The sequence below is a fragment of the Oryzias melastigma genome, linkage group LG4 (genome assembly GCF_002922805.2).
Source record: "Oryzias melastigma strain HK-1 linkage group LG4, ASM292280v2, whole genome shotgun sequence".
Taxonomy (NCBI): domain Eukaryota; kingdom Metazoa; phylum Chordata; class Actinopteri; order Beloniformes; family Adrianichthyidae; genus Oryzias; species Oryzias melastigma.
The window spans coordinates 22,463,514-22,472,105 of NC_050515.1; the positions used below are offsets into that span (position 1 = coordinate 22,463,514).

At 40.9% G+C, this 8,592-nt stretch overlaps 1 long non-coding RNA gene across 3 annotated transcripts in view; it reads right to left on the reverse strand.

Moving 5' to 3' along the window:
• LOC112150216 overlaps window positions 1–8,592 on the reverse strand; it is a 52,204-nt gene that overhangs the window by 41,709 nt on the left and 1,903 nt on the right. For all 3 annotated transcript variants that reach the window (XR_002919926.2, XR_004947791.1, XR_004947790.1), the window contains exon 2: window positions 6,314–6,470. This is a non-coding gene — a long non-coding RNA (uncharacterized LOC112150216). The remainder of the gene's footprint in view (window positions 1–6,313; window positions 6,471–8,592) is intronic.

Genomic DNA, 8,592 nt, shown 5'->3' on the forward strand with positions numbered 1-8,592 from the left:
GGCAACGCGGCCTCATGGGGGGGGATCGGACACACGGACAGCTTAGCCGTGATGCAGCATAGCCTGATCACATGATGGGGTAGCAAAGATTTATGGGCGGTCCGCTAAGACTCGAAAAGAAGACGTAATTTCGATTTGCGCATGCGCAGTAAGTGTAGATAGGACAAATTCCCAGGTAGGAAGGATTTATAGGACAACATGGAGTAATTTCAGAAGACTACACTTTCACATCAACTCGGCTCACTGCAGCCTTAATAACTTTACTGAAAGCCAAGCCACTCTTATGTTTGTTTGTTTTCTCTCAAAAACAGTCATTGAGAAAAAAAAAAAACTTTAATTCAAAGAAACTTATCGCCTGCACGTCAATATTTCACTCAGAGAAGCAAGAAAATCCAATACGGTTCTGCACAACTGAACACACAGCTAGTTTAGCAATATCCAGTTCTCACGTGCACACACACACTGATTCCTGCTGGTTCTGAGCAGAGACCAGCTTCTGTAAGGCGAGTATTGATTTGATGATGGTGGTTTGCGATTGCAATTAACCTCATTCCTCTGGGATTGTCTTTTTACATCTAAAAATTGGCAAAACCACAACTTAAATGTGATATTTAAATTTAAAAAAGCAGAAAGAGCACCTACATGCAGAACAATAAAATAAACAGAAATGTGCATTATTTAGACAGAACCGTAAGAACTGGATGAAATGGGCCAATTCATGATTCAGAGCATTCAGTTTACTCAAGCATGAATCCACCACATACACAGTACGGCTTCAGTAATGAGGATAAATGTGATGCGCTGAATGACAGACGATAATTTAACAAATGAGATTTAAATGCAGTTCAGCTTTGTTAAGGCAGAAAAAAAAGAGAAAAAAATCTGAGAGGATTTGCATCTCATCAACAAAACATTTAGATTGAAGTGATATGTTGAGATAATAAAGAAACCTGAGTTGCAGAGACAATAATTATTATTATTTTTTTGCTGTAGTAAAAGCAGTTTGGTCTTTTCATCAGTACTCAGCCTGATTAATGTCTAAATCATTAATAATTATAAATAGAAGATCTAGAGAAGAACATCATACTGCTGCTAAGAGCCACGTGTGTGTTGGACTGAAATGGTTGTGCAAGCGCCATTTTTTGGGAGTTTGAGATGGCACAGAATTATATATTTTTTTAATATTGAATGTATATTTTGTGTAACATTTACAATCTGGATGACTGAATTGGTTTGACCCATCAGAGGGCGCAACTCTGTTGTTTCATGTCCATTTCGTATGTCGAAGAAGAAGTTCTGTCTCCAAACTTGGGTCAAAAAAGAGAAGATGGACAACGACGGAGCGACACGGTCATTTTACTGTGTGCAGCTACATTGTTTATGCTTCTAAACCAGAACTTTGTCCTCTTTGAGAACCAAAACTAAAGATTAACCTCAAGAGCAGACACCAAAGTCAGTCCTCGAGGGCCGGTGTCCCACGTGTATCTACAGTGTTAGAAATCCACAGAGGAAACCAATCGTTTTATTTTGGGATGGGGCCTAACATACATTTTCTACAACGATGACCAACGTCTAAAAACTGCTGAAGTTGGCAAATACCTTAAAAAAAACAGGATGCTTTGACAGGACAGTGTCCACAGTTGCTTTTCTCCAAACTAGAACCAAAATATACATTTCATGATCATGTTCTAATCCGGCCCAGGTCAGAAACTTAGGAATACCAACCTCAGGCATTCCCAAAAATGTCAGTACAGCCATAAATCTGGGTAGTACAAGGCTAAGCAGGACAGAGTGAGGCTTATGAGAATAGGGAGTCTAATATATTAGAACATTTAATAACTATTTTTTTTGTCTCTTGATACTTTAATATATTTTATTATCTGTATCATTTAAGGTGTTAAAGCTGATTCTTTATCAAAAGTTTGTGTTTGGAAAACTGAAAGGGAAGAAAAATGAAAGTATTTGAGACACATTATACAACGAGGCAATAATAGAGAGCGCAGCGTCTTTAAAGAGCTCCATTATTAAAACAGATGCGGGAATAAATTTCATGTCCTTGTGATGCAACATCAATAGGTAAAAACATTTATACAATACTGCAGCAACCTTGCCGCTGTTGCTTTGTGTAAAATAATAAAGCTCTTTTCTTATTTCCAGAAAGTTCTTTTAATTAAAAGGATTCTGAAGGAGTACAATGCATAGATGGAGAAGCTCACTTTAAAGACGGGCCGACGGCGAGCAAACCGACCAACACTCAGAGTTCAGCTCATCGGCGCTGCGTTCTCTACAAGCACACACCCCACAGAACTGCAGACGCACGAGCGCACGCCTGCGTGCACGCGCACAAGCCTGACCTCAATCTTACAGCCTCCACATGAGCTCTGCAGAGATCCATCCTCCCCCGCACGCCCTCAATCTACAGATTATTTCTGTTCAACGTGCATGAAGGAACATTTTCAACATTTTATCATTTCAGACCTGGTCAAATCTCTGTTTTGACTAGAAAAAGAAAAACATTTTGGGGGCGGTGGTGATAAAACATTAAAATGAATTGACGAGGCAGTTCAGTCTTTTCTCACGATGTGGTTTTGGAATTCTGAGACTTTCTCAACAAACCAATGAGTTTACTGACATCATGAAGACATTTATTTGGAAGACCGGTTCTTCCTATTGACTGCAAACATGTTTCTAAAGCTCATATTTTAGTCTTCATTAAAAACTTCAGACTCTCCGGTATGCTTTAAGCTATTCTCTCGTATCAGAACAATTAGCTCTTTCAGAGGAATAATGCTGTTGCATTTGCCAAAGGTGTTATTTTATGAAATATTAAGCACAGTAAAGATGAACGGGAGTAGCCTCAAATCTTTCTTAAAAGAGTGTCGTTTGGAACCTAAGAACTTATTTCATTCAGAGAAGGAGACATTTGAGTTTCTAAAGTAGCATTATAAAGGTCCGGTCTGGACTAGACGCCAGTGCCACCTCAGCTGGTTCTCTACCAGTGAGGAGGAGCAGTGAACAAGTCCCTTACCCTATCTCTAGGCGAGCGCCCAGCATCCAGCCACTCTGTGGAGGAAACCCGCTTTAAGCCACTTTGATCTGAAATCTTGCCCAGTCATGACATTGTTTGAGTATTTGTATAATTATCAACCAGTAAATTCTTTCTAGCTTATCTCAATTCTCACCACAACTGACTAGTAAAACAACTGCAGGAGATCCACATGTCAATCTCACACAGTCATTCCCAAGTTGTCATAAATTGAAGCTTTTTGATGTTCATGTTACGAGCGAGCTGCCCTTTATCACCGGTTCTGTTCATAGTCTTTATGGACAGAATTTCTAGGCGCAGTCAGGGGCAGGAGGGGATCTGGTTTGGGGACCACAGGATTTCATCTCTGCTCTTTGCAGATGATGTTTTTTGTTGGCTCCATCAAGCCGGGATCTCCAGGATGTATTGGAGCGGTTTGCAGCCGAGTGTGAAGCGGCTGGGATGAGGGTCAGCACCGCTAAGTCTGAGGCCATGGTTCTCGACCGGAGAAAGGTAGTTTGTCCTCTCTCGGTGGGTGGAGTGCTCCTGCCCCAGGTGGAGGAGTTTAAATATCTCGGGGTCTTGTTCACGAGTGAGGGAAGATCGGAACGTGAGATCGACAGGCGGATTGGAGCGGCGTCCACTATTATGCGGTCGCTGTACCGGTCCGTTGTGGTGAAAAGAGAGCTGAGCCAGAAAGCAAAGCTCTCAATTTACCGGTCGATCTTCGTTCCAGTACTCACCTATGGTCATGAACTTTGGGTCGTGACCGAAAGAACGAGATCCCGACTACAAGCGGCTGAAATGAGTTTTCTCCGCAGGGTGGCTGGGCGCTCCCTTAGAGATAGGGTGAGGAGCTCAGTCACCCGGAGAGAGCTCGGAGTAGAGCCGCTTCTCCTCCGCATCGAGAGGAGCCAGTTGAGGTGGCTCGGGCATCTGATCCGGATGCCTCCTGGACGCCTCCCTGGTGAGGTGTTCCGGGCATGTCCCACTGGGCGGAGGCCCCGGGGAAGACCCAGGACACGCTGGAGAGACTATGTTTCTCGGCTTGCCTGGGAACGCCTCGGGGTCCCCCCAGAAGAGCTGGAGGAAGTGGCCGGGGAGAGGGAAGTCTGGGCATCTTTGCTTAGACTGCTGCCCCCGCGACCCGGTCCCGGATGAAGCGGAGGAAGATGGATGGATGGATGGTATCCCCATTAAATCAGGGGTGCAGTCGTTTTGCCGGATGCTGTACAGGACGTGGAACCCCGGGATGCCACCTGTAATGGTACTGATCTGCGTCTGGTACCGGCTTAAGGTGTATTTGTGCGCTCCACTCCCCGGTAGAGGTTTGTAGCCCAGAGGTTGAGACACCCAAAACATCCATATTTGACATGGAGGGGTCCTAAACCCCTTAAAAATTTGACGACTTAGAGACAACAATATGTTGGTCAATCTCACATTTGTAATTTACCTCACTCATGCAGTAGACCCCAAGATTCCTAAACTCCCCCAGCTTAGCCAGAAGATCTCCCCCCATCCACCAAGAGAACAAACTGCTTTTCTCTGGTAAAAAAAAAACCCTCATCCCAGCCGCTTCATACTCGGTCACAAATCGCCCAATGCGCGCTGGAGGTCCTGGCTCGATGAAGCCAACAGGACTGCACCATCTACAAAGAAGAAATCCCATGATCACCAAATCAGACCCCCCTCCAGAAAAACAGCCCCTTAGAAATAAGTAACATTTCTTCGTTGGCAGATTTTCATCATATAAGCAGAAAATCTGCCAATGGGGAGAAACAAACAAAAAAAAAGTTTTATTTTAAGAAAAAAGTTATAGTCAACAACAAAGGTTTTCCTAAAGTAAGATTATTAGTTTTATAAATTTATAAATTATTACATTATAAAATTGTTTTAAGATAATTTTTCTTTTAAAACTTGAGACATTTTGGCAATGTGGACCCCAAACCTAAAGAGCACCCTCCACAAGACACCACAGAGGGACGTGGTAAATTGTATTGCCACTCTTGGGCTGCCCAAAAGGCACAGAGATACCTCTCTCCTGGTGGGCCAGAACGGAGCCTCTGCCAGCAGACAACACCTACAAGCCTGAACCCCACGCCTGGCTCCAGGGTGGGGCCCCAGTGGTGCCAACCCAGGCGACCTAAACAAACTTGATGTTTTCAGAAGAGACCCCATAAGTGGGATTTGAACCGCTCTTTGTCTGCCATGTCATCGGGGACCAGTCTGCCATTAGAACCTCTACCAGTACAGTTCAACTCAAAACTTTAGATAGGTAAATTACTAAAACTTGCAAACACCTCTATCTGTGGAGGTAAAATAAATATACTGCCATTGATCATTAAAAAAAAAAAAATATAGTAAACTTGTAATCTTTAGAAGTTTAAAGTTGATTGCATTATAATAGCAGTTTGATTAGATTAGAATTTCATTATTTTGCTTGGAAACGTCTTAATCCAGTCTTTTTTCAACAAATTTTCTTCATTTTATTTTTCACACCGTTTGAAATTAATTACTTTCCAACAAAATTCAACTTTTACTTTCTTTCACTAGCTTGTAAAAATGATTAAACATCTATACAGAAATTTTTTACTACAATTTTGGATGAAGTATTGCCTAAATTAGTTTAGCATCCTAGGCAAGGCAAGGCAAGGCAAGTTTATTTGTATAGCACATTTCATGTACAGAGACAATTCAAAGTGCTTTACATAAAACATTAAAAGAAACAATCAAAAGAAATAGTTCAAATCATTAAAATAAAATTAAAAGAAAGTAAAAAGATTTTAATTTAAAACAAGCATAGATAAACAGTGCGGACGTAAACTTTTGAATACATATTAATCAAATGCAGCTGAGAACAGGTGAGTCTTTAATCTGGTTTAGTCTTAATCCTAAACCAATAACCTTTGTTTTTGGCATTCAAATTCCTTTCCACAGGTATATTATTTTTGTTGTCCTCAGCTAATGTTTAGGAAATATAAGAAACAAATAGACTGTAAGTCTGTATTCATTTTAGAAACATTTATCCTTTTTTCCTTCAAAAGTTCACATGTGAACAAAAATCTCCCAAGCTTGTGTCTGTACTTAAACATTGTATGTAGTTGGGCATTTTCATCTCAATCCTGCAACACTTAATGAACTACTTTTATACCTAGAAATTGTAAAAAAATAATTGATATATTTGCAGAAAAACATGGTCATAGAATAGAAGCACACTTTTTTTAGTTTGTCCAGAATTCCCGAAAAGCCTCAAAGTGTCAGATTTAGTTCAAATAAATATCTACTAACCTCTGAATGAACTGCAAAGTTGGACTTCCCACAGACTGGACCCATCAAAGAGTGTCCTTTAAACCGCTGACAGACAGACGAGATAGACAGACGGCTGGAGGCCCAGCCAGGGACACGCCAGCCAACTGCCAGCCTGGTCCCCTGACGCGGTCCTCATCTGTAAAAGTTAGTGAGAACAGTTTTAGGTTGATTTCCACAGACTGAGGCAGTAAAACCAAGTGAAGGACAAAGAGGACAGCGCGCAGAGATGGAGACGGGGCAGTTTCAGGGGAGTCCATTTTGGGCTGCCAAATAACTGAGGAGATCTGCTGCTGATCAAAGCTCCGCTCCATCTCCGCTCACATCTTTTGACAGCAGTACTGAGTCCCGTGAGCAGCAGCTGCAGAAGGAAATCAAATATTCTGTATAATCCGCTGATGGCAAGAGTGAGAAAACTTCTCTTGAACTGACAGCCAAACATTTCTGATACCCCACAATCTGTAATTGACAGCACACACTTTATATAGGTGCATACTGTACATGCATACATGCAGACTGGAAACCGCTCAGTGGACATGATGTAACAGAATTTTTAGGCAGAAAAACACAGTTTTGGCTCAACACAAAAAGACAAACTAGCGGAATCCTAATGCCAGATATGAAAAGATATCCGTTTTGACATGCAAGCCTAATTTATATGAAAAGGCTACAAGAATTTGATGTGTTTCTATTTACATACATGAATTCAGGCTTCCAGGCCTGAAGAGACACAGCTGCTCCAGCTGATCAGAGAAAACTACTCTGAATAACAAAATGGCCACCTGCAGTACAACTCCATCAAGGTACCATGTTTAAAGAAGCTCAGTCTATTTATCATTTGGAAATAATTAAAAAGAAAATATTTAACTGAAAATAAACTGCAGAACAAATACAGTTTCAAGATCAACTTTATTTTTCCCTGCAGGGAAATTCAGTTGTAGAAGCAGCAATTAATATTAATGAATAGCACAAAACACCATTAAAAATGTTCAATAAAATGTAACTAACTTATTTATACAAGTAGTCATAGCAGCAGAAGAAATATAAATAAACAAATGTACACACATAGCAGCAGAATAAATAACGTCAAGAATATTCCATAATCTATATAACTTTTATGCTAACTGAATTTAGTATACCCTCACTTTTAAAACTCATCTGTATGTTAACCCTAGATAACCATTCATATAATATTTGATACACACATTTCTGAGGCCCTTATCTTATTAGTATGATCAAAACGTTTATTGTAAACCCATTGTATATAACTTGGTCCACGTTTTCTTCCCTGTAGTTCATCATCATTCCACCAGGGGCAGTAGAAGGGCTTTTCCTGCTCATTTCAAAATGGCTGCCTCGATGATATCTCAAAAACATTTTGGGAGAGAAAGAAATTAGCAAATTTCCAAAACTGTACAGAAAAAAATGACATTCCTATTGTTATTATTGCTTATAAATGTTTAATTACTGTATTGAAAAATAAAAACAATTGATTATTTTTTTTATTTTGTGAATATAGATGGATGTATCAAATCACCCAATGTACCAACATTGATTCAATAAATATCTAATCGAAAACAAAATTTGTTCCATCCAATAGAATCATTAAAAAATTAATTGATTAATAAAACAAAAGATTTTTCTTTCAATTATTTAACGCTGTGGGCTTTACAGGGTGAATATGAATCACGAGCATTTGGGTTAGAACAAGTTTTATTTCATCCAAATTCACTAGAGGTTTAAGCACAGTGGGAAAAGTAATGAAGTTTATGGTTGACAAAAAAACTGGAAGGGGCTGCACGGTGGCGCAGTGGTTAGCGCTCTTGCCTCACAGCGAGAAGGCCCCGGTTCAAATCCTGGCTGGGACCTTTCTGTGTGGAGTTTGCATGTTCTCCCCGTGCATGCGTGGGTTTTCACCGGGGACTCCGGCTTCCTCCCACCGTCCAAAAACATGCTTCATAGGTTGATTGGTGACTCTAAATTGTCCCTAGGTGTGAATGTGAGAGTGGATGTGTGTGTGATTGAGGCCCTGCGACAGACTGGCGACCTGTCCAGGGTGTACCCCGCCTTCGCCCATCAGTAGCCGGGATAAGCTCCGGCACCCCCGCGACCCCGAAAGGGAAGAAGCGGACAAGAAGATGGATGGATGGAAAAAAACGGGAAGATCCGTCCTTATCAGTATGTAAATCACAAAGCTTCTACGGAGGTGGTTAACCAGGATTTTTAGAATTAAAGCTTCTCAGTCGCAACTTTTGTTTAAA